The following is a 12753-nucleotide window of genomic DNA, read 5'->3' on the forward strand; positions in this document are numbered from 1 at the left end:
GTCAGGAGAAGAAGAAGGCAGCAGTGATGTGTTGAGTCACTGGCCATAAGTATGTAGAAAATCATACCTCTTTATTTTTACTTTTCATATAGTAGCTTGGCCTTCTATTAGACTCCACCCAGGCATATGATTATTAAATACTTTAAGTCAAGATAATTTAATGATTGTACAGTTAAGAGTTCAGAAGCCAGGTAATGCAATACCTTGGTTTGAAGCATGATTTTAACTTTGTTTTTAAGTACAGTGCATTGGAACAATCTTTATTATGTGATCACATTTCATAGCACTTTAACAATCTGCAGGGTATTGTTTGTCACTCATCAGTTTTGTGCAGTAATCAAACAAATAGGTAGGAAGAAAATTCCTATGGGGAAAATTGTTGTTATTAAAAGGGTTTAGTATTTTTAATTCTGTCTTTCAATTAGTGCCATGATAGTGATGCATAGGTACATCTTGGGGTGAAATAGATTTGACAACTGAAAAAAACATTTGTCACTGAATGGGAAATAAGCTTAGAAAATGCTCGTGTGAGCATGATTTTAAGATGCATGTATTAAAAATAACATATGAGGTATGAGAATTGTTGCAAACTTTGAAGTATTTGGATATTGCTTGCTGCCTTACTCCCTTAGGTTATAGATACATGGGAAGATTTTAACGGAGTAGGTGGAAAACAGTGGTAGATGCTGAAGGAGTCTGGCAGTTGCAAAGAGATAATTAGGATGTAAGTGCTTGGTAGTGGCTTTGCTGATTTGATTCCTGGTTTCCCGAGTAGCGTTCCCAGGAGCTGAGCAAGGGCAGACTGAAGTCACTGTCACTCCGGTGGCGCTACGACGTGTGCCTGGCACGTGGCCGCTGTGTGCGTCGCAGGCTTGACATTTGTAGCTGCTGTTAGCCGGAGTCTGAAATTCCAAAGGCGTCTTCTGTACAAGAAGGCAAAAATTCAGTGAATGTGTTCTGGTACTGCTGGCCAAGCTGCTCCTGCTGCTTTTTCACCTTGTCTCTTCTTGGGTAGATGTAAAGGATGCTTCCGACTTCTTTAAAGGAAAGAATTAAAGAGCTACTTTTGTGGGTTGGATTTTTTTTGTTGTATTATGTCTCCCCCCATGCTGAAATCATAAGAACACCTCTGGCTTCCAGGTATTGAAGTATAACAAATTAGGCAAAAAGGGGGCTTGGAATAGAGCTCCATTAAAGTGTCCTTTAAATTTGCAAATTGGCATAAGGTGCATGATGTTGTAACCACTCATATCCAGCTTGGATGTGAATTAGTACAATGTATGGGTTGAAGCTGGATACCTTACGGGTTAGAAGTAATAAATAAATACATATGGAAAGCAAGGGCTGGGACATGCCGGTTTTGACAAGAACTGTTCAGTTGTTTGGTTTTTGTACAGTAGCACTTGTGCTGTTGTAATAAGTGTTTGGATCCAAGATAGTGTTAAAGATAACTTTCTAAATGACATGTGACTGGGGGGAGATATAAGTAGCGTAGCATTCGATACGAAGGGATTCTCAATGAAGCATAGTTATTTATGTCCTAAGAACTTGTAAAAAATATCGTGAAGTCTGTGCCACTTTGAAGGATAGCAAGTGTCACGGCAGGGTGTTTCAACTGAGACAGTTGTCAGTTAAATAAAAATGCTGAGCATTGTACCTGGCTATGAAAACACCCTTGGCGACGTGTGCCCAGCTGTGTGTACAAACCATGTGTTTAAATGAAAATGGGTATGTAAAACGTGTGCTTGCATAGCATCTGACAGCATTAGTGTTCCTAATAGTTTCTTAAAGGGTTTAGGTATAATTCTGAGGCTTCTGAAGAAGCATTATACTTGTCTCCAGGCTGAAGGACTGCTCACCTGTAGTATTGCCGGTCACTTTATAACTTAATTTCTGTGCTAACATTCTTCATCTCAGTCATGTTTCTCACTTCTTTATTCAAGTTAAGTCCCTCAAGAACACATTGTCCTGTTCTGAAGGGCAGAGATCATAACGTGAATTGTGTGCATGTTCTGGAAAGTCAAGTGAAAACATCTCAGGCTGAATGGTTGGTAGGGCTCCCTTTCTTCAGGTTGCAGTAAAACACGTAAAGGTCACAACTCCTTGATTAAGAAACATTGCGTGGTGCCCAGTTTATATAACGTGAGCCTAACTTGCTTGTTAAAATATAATTCCAGCTTTTATATGTGCGTATCATGCGTCCAAAGTGTACTTTGGTTTGACCTTATAAGTGTAGCACTGTTGTCGTCCTCTGTCAGTGGTTCTGCTATATGCAGAGGATTGGCAAATTGTGTGTAAACTAAGTTTGTTTCCTGTATGAAAAGCTATGGCATTATTCTTTCAAGGTGAATGAGCTACTTTTGCAACCATGACATACGACAGCGATTTTTTACGTCAGCCACACTGTGTGCCATTAACTCAGATAAGAAGAAAGTAGCAGATTGTTAAAAATGTTTCATGCTTCCTGTTAGCAAGTGCCTTTCTTGCCCAGTTACCTGGAATTCTGTCAGGTTTATTGCCCAAGATGAAGACCATGAAATGAGATCAGTGCCATCTAAAAGCACATCTCAGTCATGCTGGTACTCTGATACCAAAATGAGATCTTTGCCATCCATCTCTAGTGAAGCTGGGATGATTGGAGTATGGGTCTATTACCTTTTAGGTCTAAATGCAGATTTGTCAGACCTTGTGATCTGAAAGTCATTGGTGTGATGGGCAGTGCCATGAGAAGATAATTGAAAATGTTGTTCTTTAGGTTGCTGGCACTAATTAGAAGCAGTGTAAAGGTATTATGGGAAGAGAAGAACTTAACTTTTAAAAGTTTTGTTTCTTCTTCAAGTAACTGAAGTTTAAAGTGAAAATAATGCTGTCCGTTTGGGGCATCCGCCTGCATCTGTAGTCTGTAATGAGTGGTTGGCTTGTGGGATACTTAATTCATGCCAGCCCTCAACTTTTGAAGCTGGACTCTGCTTTGCTTTCATGCATCAGTGGAGCTGTTAGCTAGAAATTGAGCACAAATCTTAGATGGGCTAGAAATTGCCTTTTGCTCAGTACTACAGCTCTTCTTACTCGTTTACTACAATAATAAAGTGATGCAAGCCCAACACCAAGCAACTCCAAATCAGCAATAAGATAAGGAACACTATTTTATTTTTTCATTTTTTGGAGGATCCATAATATTCAGATAGGCTGTTTAAATATTATTTATCTATAGTTGAAATGCTTGATTCTTCTACATAAGTCTCTCACTTTGTGGTAAATTCTGAGACTTCCTGTGAAATTGGAGAAGTTTAACTAGTTTGGGCATCATCTTGGGTCATGGTTCCACAAACATTAAGCCAGCGCCGCCACCGTGAGACACCGTCTTGTACTAACATAAGCAGTTTCAGTGTACTTGTTTGGGAGTGAGGGGTGTCTCTGCAATCCTTTTGCAACCTAAATTTTAAGTTGAAGTAATATTCTCATCTGGCTTCCTGTGTGAGTGCCAGTGAAGCAGGGGGAGAGGCTACATCTCAGCATTTTTTTTGGAGCAGGTGGGACAGTAGAGGAGGGTGACGATCTTACAGATGTTCCTATCACTGCTGTAAGGGGAATTTGCTAACGAAGGGAAGTTGGGTGACTTGTTTAGCATCTGTTGCAGTGTAACTGATTGACCCTGTTAGCATTTAGATTCTGATAAAATAATTAATACAAGCAAAAATTGTTGTTTTGCAATGTATCAGGTTTCAACTATAGGCTGCCTTTCAGATCTCTGTGTAACTTACATCTCAGTGTAAGTAGAGTTGGGTTGAAAATGAGCTGAATGGCTGGGCCCAGAAGGTGGTGATCAGCAGCACAAAGTCTATTTTGAGGCCAGTGACCAGTGGCATATTCCAGGGGCCAGTGCTGGGCCCTGTCCTGTTGAGCGTCTTCATTAATGATCTGGGTGCCAGGGCAGCGTGTACCCTCAGCAGGTTTGCTGATGACACCAAACTGGGAGGAGTGGCTGATAAACCAGGGGGTCATGCTGTCATCCAGAGGGACCTTGACAGATGGGAGAAATGGGGTGGCAGAAACCTCACAAAGTTCAGCAAGGCAAGATGCACAGTCCTGCATCTGGGGAGGGCCAACCCTATGCTGAGGGCCACCCAGCTGGAAAACAGCTTGGCAGAAAAGAATGTGAGTGTCCTGGTGGACACCAAGTTGAACATGAGCCAGCAATGTGACCTTGCAGCAAAGGTAGTGAGTGATATCCTGGGCTGTGTGGGGTAAAGTATTGCCAGCAGTTCAAGGGGGTTGATTTGTTCCCTCTACTCAGCACTGGTGTGGCCCCACTTGGAGTCCTGTGTCCAGTTCTGTGTTTCCTGGTACAAGAGAGAGATGGACATACTGGAGAGTGTCCAGCAAAGGGCCACAAAGATGATGAAGGGACTGGAGCATCTCTCCTGTGAGGAAAGGCTGAGAGAGCAGGGACTGTTCAGCCTGGAGAAGAGGAGGCTCAAGGGGATCTCATCAAGATGTATGAATACCTGAAGGGCGGGTGCAAAGATGATGGAGAACAGGTTATTTTCAGCAATGCCCAGTGACAAGCAGGAACACAGCAAGCTCCATCTGAATATCAAGAAACAGGTGGTGTTTTTTTTTACTGTGAGGGTGACCGAGCCCTGGAGCAGGTTGCACAGAGAGATTGTGGAATCTCTGCCCTTGGAGATACTCAAATGCCACCTGGATGTGGTCTTGGACAACTGGCTCTTGGTGGCCCTGCTTGAACAAGGGCATTGAATCAGATGATCTTCAGAGGTCCCTTCCCACCTCAACTGTTCTGTGATTCTGTAATATCCTAGCTTAAGAAACTCTCAGAAGAGTGCGTAAAACTAAAAAAGTCAATATTTGTAGTGCTGTAGTCACATCTTGCCTACTTGCCATTGGTCTGTTGTTGCTGTCTTCAGTTACAGCTGCAGCAGTTACTATTTGTATCCAAAATAGATTTAAAAAGTTGCCATTACTATTTGGTATAGTATTCACCTGTATTCAGTCAGCACACACATGCTCTGTATGTCTGAGTTGCTATTTCCTTGCTCTGCAATATTAGCTGGGGGCTGCTGCTCTGCCTTTAAACCCCTGACCAGTGAGGCCTGTAGTGCTTGCGCACCTTTTATTCTGTCTTGTTCTCCATGGCTCAAGTTCAAAACTGCTGCTGGAGGCAGCTGTCGGTGCTTAGCTGGTGTCTGTGTTCGTTTAAATCCAAGCAGGGGAGAGTTGAGGGCTTCTTGGGTTTGTTTTTGCTTAAGTCTGTGACTAAAAGTGATGCTTAGTCTCAGCAGCTGATGATTTGGATTAATAAGTTTTGCCTTTTATCTGAAGCAGTGGTGTCTGTTGAGATCACGTTTTATACTCCTTGTGGTTGACAAGTTATAGAGAGTCCCACCTGTAAATTGTCTCAAGAGGCTTTACAATTTATCTCACTCACTTAATTTCTGGTTTTTCTGTTTTGTTTTGGGTGAGGGTGGAAAGACCCTGTGTTTCTTAGCTTGGGCAAATTAACTATTTGTGCTATGCCCTGCTATGAAACACAATGGAGATCTCCCTCTTCTAGTTTCACTTCAAGTTATTCTCACCAAGTCAGTCTCGAGTGGCAACAGGGAGGTGATTTCAGGCAGTGATAGAAAAAGAGGGTGGAGGTGAAGCATTTTAATTTGATAGGCTGATTTTCTAATGAGGTAAAACTTGCAGGATCGTAGTATCAGTCTGTCCCTTCTCTTTACCCATTCCTTTCAGACCTCTGCAAAGTAAGAACTTGGAAATCTGGTTTTAGTTTCTGCTCAGCTGTCAGTGCTAAATTTCTGCAGTAGTCTTACTTGCTTTTTCTAGTGCTTTCAGAGCTACTTACTTACCTCTGGAGAGCTAATGTACAGTAATTCTCCTAAGCTAAATAAGTAGTTTCTAAAGTGGTGGAGTTAATGAACTCGGGTTTACTATGGATTTGCAGTCAGTGGTTCCATTTTCTGGTGTCTAACATACATTGATGTTGCTTTTAAATTTCCCCTTGGAAAGTGGTTGCTAAGAAAGCGTGCCTGCGTCTCTGCCCACCTGGGCTCAGATATCTTTAGTTTAGACATCTCTGTTAAATCTAATTGAAATAGTTTGCAGCTTTACCCCTGCCAGTATTATTCAAAACTGTCAAACATCTGTATCACAAGATGAGTCCTTCATTCCTGGAACTGAATCAGTTGCTCAGAGGACCCACTTTATATAGAAAAAAGAACCTCTGAAGAGCAAAGGTGCAAAACAGAATTGAGGTTGTGAAGGAGAATGAGCCCTCTTCTGTCCACTAAAATGTTCTGTGGGGAGCCTGAAATGAAATGTACATTGCAAAGTTGTAGGGTTTTTGTTTGGTTTTGTTGGGTTTTGGGGGCATGGTCTTGTGTGTATTTGTTTTTTTACAGCTCATGACAGTTGGTTATAGTGAAAGCACCATTTCTGGAGTAAAGTGCTGGCCTTTTCTGAAGGACATTGCAGCGCACTGTCTGGACAGGGGCTTTGGAAGTGCTTTTGTACAGTTGCCAGTTTTGATGATTCTGAAAGTTGAAGGCAGGTTTCATTAACTAATTCTTGTAAAGTCAATGTACTTAGAAATTATGTATCTTAACAGTGGAGTTGGGGGAGTAAGTTTGGTCAGCTTATGTGTTAAAACTGAAATGCTCTTTTATGGTGCATTCTACCTTGGCCATTTTTGCCTTTAGCCCCATTAAGATTCATAGGGAAAGGTCAGTGTTTGTAACCAGATCTTAGGATGGATCTTTTCTGCATGTAGTAAAGGAGTTTTGAAGTGAAGAGTCTTATAGTATTGCTTCCTGTATCATGAACCCTTGACCTGTTCTTAGTTTATGTCAGATTTCTCAAACTCCAAGCCTATAAAATATTCAGAGACTTGGGTGTGTAATCCTTTGTACTTAATGACTCAGATCTGAAAAGATGAATTAAAAAACTTGACACCCAAACTCCGGATGCCCTGCGCATTTCAGTTCTAGGATATTTTGCACTGTTTGTTAGAGTCCTCAAGAGAGAGCAGCAAGTTGGTTTAGCGTGTGTCTGTGTGTCTGGCGTAGCTATTGGAGAATCACTTGATACCTCCTCAAGACCTTACTCAGCTTTATGAACAGACTACATGGGGATCCTTTGGAGCTGCACAACAAAGGAGACCTCAGATTAAAACCAAAAAATGAAGCAGAGAATAGTATCCTGGCTTTATCAGTGTGGCCAAAATTAAAGTTTTCATGTTTTGATTTTAAATTGGTTATCAAGCCCTGTGACAAAATACTGTTCTTTGAATGGAGATTTCATTTGGATAAGGTCATATCAGAAGGCAGAATTAGTTTTGCTGAAGCGGTAGCTTCTATATTTGTCCAGTTGGTCTTTGGTGTTTCAAATACAGCATTCGTAAGCGCATGGCTTCCTCTATTACAAATAATCATCTTGGTTTCAGTATTCAGAGACCATGATGACTTACATGTTACAGTCCTTTCAGGAGAAAGAAATGATTGTTCTTTAGGCAATGTGCTGCCAGCAAGGTTTGACTCACCAACTGGTGCTCTTGCACTGGAGTGGGAACACACTCGGTCTCAGCAGTGGTCCAGGCAATCTTTGTCACCTAATACAGGTAACCTAACCCACACTGAGATGATGACTGTTATGGGAGGAAGGGCCTGCAATCCACTTTGTATCCACTTAGCCTTCACCATCAGAACAGACTTTTTGACTCCTTTGTCAAGCATAATGTAATTAGATACCTGTCTTCTATTTGAAAATAATTTACTATTTCAAAGCGTACTGCAGATCACTGGGCATTGAAAACCAGGGAGGTGAGCGCTGTCTTGCAACTTAGAGTCATTGCACGTACTTTCTTACTTCTTTCATGAAATCGGTATGTGGTAACTTGTGAATCTTAACAGAATATATAAAGAACATGGAATCATGAGAACTTTCCTGGTCATTGCTTTCTGATTTCCTAAAGAAAAGATTGCCTTTATTTTGATCTAGAGTAGCTGAGGATGGTCTTGAGGGTTACAGCTCTGGTCTTTGTGATTCTTGCATGTTCACTAACTGTGTAATTACAACTCTTTACTTCCCAAATGCCTGCTTCCATATAACAACAGATCTAGACCACAGGAGACAGTTCACGGAGGCATGTGTCTTCCTTTACTAGCAATGTGTGCCACTTCAGTGTAGTATGTCTGTAGTACCACTTGTCTGTAGTACCAAGATCGTCCACACAATGTGTGAGGGTGGCAGCAGCTCACATCTGGATGCAAAATGTCCAGAGATACTTCTCCTTAAATAGTTTTCAGGACATCATCAGCAAGAGTCTTGCTTCAATAGACATGATTTCTCTCTGTCTGCCCCTCCCCTAAGGTTTAAAAATGAGGCTGTACTAACCTAGGAAGACTTGAGGGGCAACAACAGTAGAGCAAGAAGAATAAACTCGAAAGGTAGATCTTTAGGTGATTAATAGGGAAGTTTTTGTGGTTTTTTTCTGAAGTTTCTTGAGCAGATCTGGTCAGGATTTCTCAGAATGACTCTACAAATATGCTGTCCTGAAAGTGCATGTTAGTAAATGGTCACAAGCAACTGTGTCTTTAATATTACAAAAATTATAAATGAAAACAAATTAATGTAGATATGAGGGAATATCACCTGAGTGGTAACCCTGCTTCTTCCTTCTTTTTTTTTTTTCTTCTAGATCTCTTGCATGTTCTTATATATATAGTCTTATATATATGGCCTTACTGAAACTGTAGGTCAGCAGGAGGAAAGATGCTGATGTATTTGAGTCTAGATAGTACAGACAAAAGAGCTAAAGAATAGAATTTTAGAAGCAGTGAAGTTTTTTCCCCCATCTTTTGCTGCTTGCAGATATCTTAAAAAAAGAAAATGGATTGTGTAACAAGTTTTAGCTTATTGGCATTGATTTTCTTACTTTGTAGAAGCTCTGGGAACAGTGTGGTTGCCCTAGGAAACTGTCAGCTGGTTTGCGTTGTGAATGTATATTCTGTGAAAAGTGGAGATGGCTCTCTCCTGCCCTTCAGTCCCTCCTACATCTTCCTCAGGAAAAGATGGTGCATGTGGTGGTCTGTCTGACACCAGCCGGTTGGGCAGCACATACATGTTACGTGCAACGGAGCGGGGCGCAGACTCGAGCAGTATCCAGTCGCTCACCTGCAGTGTCAGTCACTCCTCCCTCTCCGCTCAGTCTCGGGTGTTTGTAAACGTCTGGGAACTTGAAACCTTTGAGGGGTTTCATTTAGATTGGTGAGTGGGTGGATGAAGAGCTGTGGCGCAGTAAAAGAAAATCTTAGTTTCTTCAGAAACCAAACTGAACGACATCAAAGGGATTTTTACTCTTATGAGGAAAAACAGTCCTTTGCAGTTTTCTGTACAGTAGTCTGTACAGGTTACTTGTATAGGCAAAAGTAGTTGGTATACCTGGTTAACAAGTACATAGGGAAGTTTTTATGTTTATTTTCCTTCGATCATTTTATTAGGTAAATGCAAAATTAGAAAGGGGAATAAAGGCAAAGAAAAGGCAATAAGTCTTTTGTTTGTTTGTTTTTTACCTCAAGGATACCTTACTTGTGATAAAAAGCTTGGATTAAGTCCCTGGTTGAAGCTTACCTTGTTTTAAAATATGCATGGAAGATTGGAAAAGAGAGCTCAGCAGTCACTCAAATGAAGAGGACACTGTCTTGCAGGAAAGGAAATATAACATTTGAGTAGTTATTATCTCTGCCTTGGAACTGATCACGGCTGTGAATCATGGCTAACTACATGAAGTGCACAAGACTAGTAAGGACTGTGAGACAGTAGCAATGTAACAGCATGAGCTTGCTGAAGAATTTTAAGAGGAAGAAAGATTTGGACCACTTGTAATTTTACAGAATATACAGAGCTACATATTAAAAAGATTACTTCTGCCTCATTCAGAAGAAAGGCGTGGCTTTACTCATTTGAGGAAGATTGTTTTGTACAGTCAAATATAAAAGATTGGAAGAAATATTTTCCTTTAAAAATGAGTATCAAGTTTGGAAACACTTCCTAAATAAAGAATGGAAACAATGTCAAATAAAGTGATCTAAACTAACTTTTTCTTAAAAGGCTAAATCTGCTGAGTGCATATGTTTTGAAGAAAAGTTTGCATAAAATAAGTTGCTGAATAATGCCTGCAAAGATGAGCGGTAGATGAGAAAGCACTTCAAAGCAGTTTGGGTTTGAGTTTCCTACCTTAAATTTTCAGAACTGTAGAGGAGATTAAATTACATTAAACTTCTGTCTGCAGAGCACCAAGTATCTTTTCATTTCTGGGGATGACATTTGCATTTACACTAAAATCAGTATTTCAGATTGACTTTGTAAAAGCTGTAAGCTGTGTAAAGCTCGAGGGAACCTTGGTACTAAATAAAGAGAAATGTTGAATTGCTTGTACTTCATCTGGCTAAGGAGTTTGTAATTTGCTACATTCTCTCTGCAGAAGGCTTTCAGATGGGTCAAGTGAGTGTATTTCATGACTGAACTTAAAATACGTTTGTCCCTGAGCTTATAAAGCAAGCACATGTCGTCTTCCTTGAAGAAGTATTACTTGAGATGAAGAAGTAAAGAGAAACTCCTTGTCAAGGCCCTGTTGATACTGCAGCTGTGAGGAAGAAATGAAGACAGTACAAACATTATTTATCAGCCTGCAGAAGTCTCCACGTAGGCAGTTTTGGGTTGTTGGTTTTTTGGGTTTTTTTTGTTTGGTTTTATTTTTCAGAGCATGTGTTTTCACCAGCTCTTAAGAATCCCACCTTCCTGATGTTGCCAGCTTTAACTGTTTTGGGGTGTATCAAATAAAATGCAAAGGTTTTCATCCTTACAGAATAAGTATAGGAAAAACACAGCTTCAGTTCTCCATGTTCCTTACGGTACAGTCCAGCAATAGAAACCCTAGAGTTGTATACAAGTGCTGTTCAACAGACTTAACCAGCTCTTTTCAGGTAGGCTATCAGAACTTGAAATAAACTAATTGGTTAATTAGATAATATGTGCAGTGGCTTTTAGGTTTTGTTGGTTTTTTTCTTATTGCTCCCACAAAACTGCTTTGAATCTTTTGGGGAAACTTCGGTTGAATGATAAACTTCAATAAACTTTTGACTTAAATTCCACAGTAAAGTCAAGTTGGGATAATATTCATTGCACTCCTGTGCCCTGTCTTCTATATGACGTGGGCTGTAGATGTCAGCAGAAGTGAGGTATATCAGATACAAATTTCAGGTTATGTTGACAGTTTGTGAGGCTTTTACACTCAGTGTATATTAAGTGACATCTGGCTTGAAATGGCAAGAAATGGTGTAACTTGGGCATAACTTTAAAAAATAGAGAAATTCAAGGGAGGAAGGAAGAAATGGGGAGTCTTTGACACCTTGTAATAAGGACTTCCTATTTTCTCAGTATCAAGAAATGGTTACAAGCTGTATTAATAAATTTCAGCACAAACTTCCACTAAGTCCTTGCCTGTCTTCCCAAATACTGTATACAATGCTGAATCATTCAAGGCATCTGCTAAGAAGGAAGAAATAAGGCAATCGGAAGCCTGTGCAGATCTTGGCTGGGAGATAGGAATGCTGCTGTTAGGAATAAGAACTGAACTGAGGGAGGACAAGTTCACTAAAACCGAGACCTCTTTCCTCTTTTTGCTCTGATTTCCAGCATACTTGCCATAGTCTAGTAATGCCCAATAACAGAGACATCAACTCTGTCCTTACAGATGGTGCAGGAAAGTGAAGAAATGGGGTACGTGGGTGCTACGTAATGCAATCCAGCTTCTTGCTTTTTCTAAGCCTAATGTTTTTGAGCTTTGCTGTACCAGAACTATGTCCACATGCTCTGTGCTCACATCCTTACCTCACTGCACAGAAATAGGACTGTATATGCTAAATTAAATTAAATGACCATTTTGCCCCCTTTAATAGCTATTTTCCCTGATTCATGAGGTATCAGGTAATGATGGATATACAAGAGTATAGTGTTACCAGGTAGCTACTCTGCTTCTTGTGTCTTTGCTGGTAGCCTTAACGGATATAGATTCTGTTGGGCTGCTTTGACACAACTGAAAAAACCCCACTGAAAGCAAGTATGCTGACCTCAATCCTTTAGTCTGTGTGTGAACATATATACACATATGTGTAAAAGCTGGCTGGGCTCTAACCAGTTTTACCTTTTTTTTTTTTTAATAATCAGAATTGCACACCTGCTAAACTCTCCCAGGTAAAGTACTGCTGGCCATCACCAGCTACGCACAGGAGGGAGAAGTTATGGATGCCTTGGGTAGGAAACTGGCTTTCCTGGCTTTTGGAGTTGTGAATCTTCACTAACTTTGAGGACCTGAGATACCAAATCTTACTACACGTGAACAAAAATAATTTTTTTGGTGAATTAAGCTAAATGGATTTAAAGGAGAAGAATCTGTTTTTAAGATGGAAGTATCACGAGGTAATTTGTAAGAGAGTGAATGAAAGTGTTGAAGTTGCAGCACTGCTTTCTCCCAACAGTAAAAGATTGTTAATTCTGACAGGTTTTTTTCATAATTTATGCAGAGCATGGTCCGTGAGAAGGGAGAAAGGAAAGTCTGTGGAGAAATATCAATAGAAAGCGATGTGCTCCCATCGATGGGCTAGGGAAGTCTGTGGTGACTCTTTCATGTAGGCTGTATGTAACATTCAGTGGAGCAGTGTAATACTGTAA

This window comes from Mesitornis unicolor, unplaced genomic scaffold (assembly GCF_000695765.1).
Source record: "Mesitornis unicolor isolate BGI_N332 unplaced genomic scaffold, ASM69576v1 scaffold11096, whole genome shotgun sequence".
Lineage (NCBI taxonomy): Eukaryota > Metazoa > Chordata > Aves > Mesitornithiformes > Mesitornithidae > Mesitornis > Mesitornis unicolor.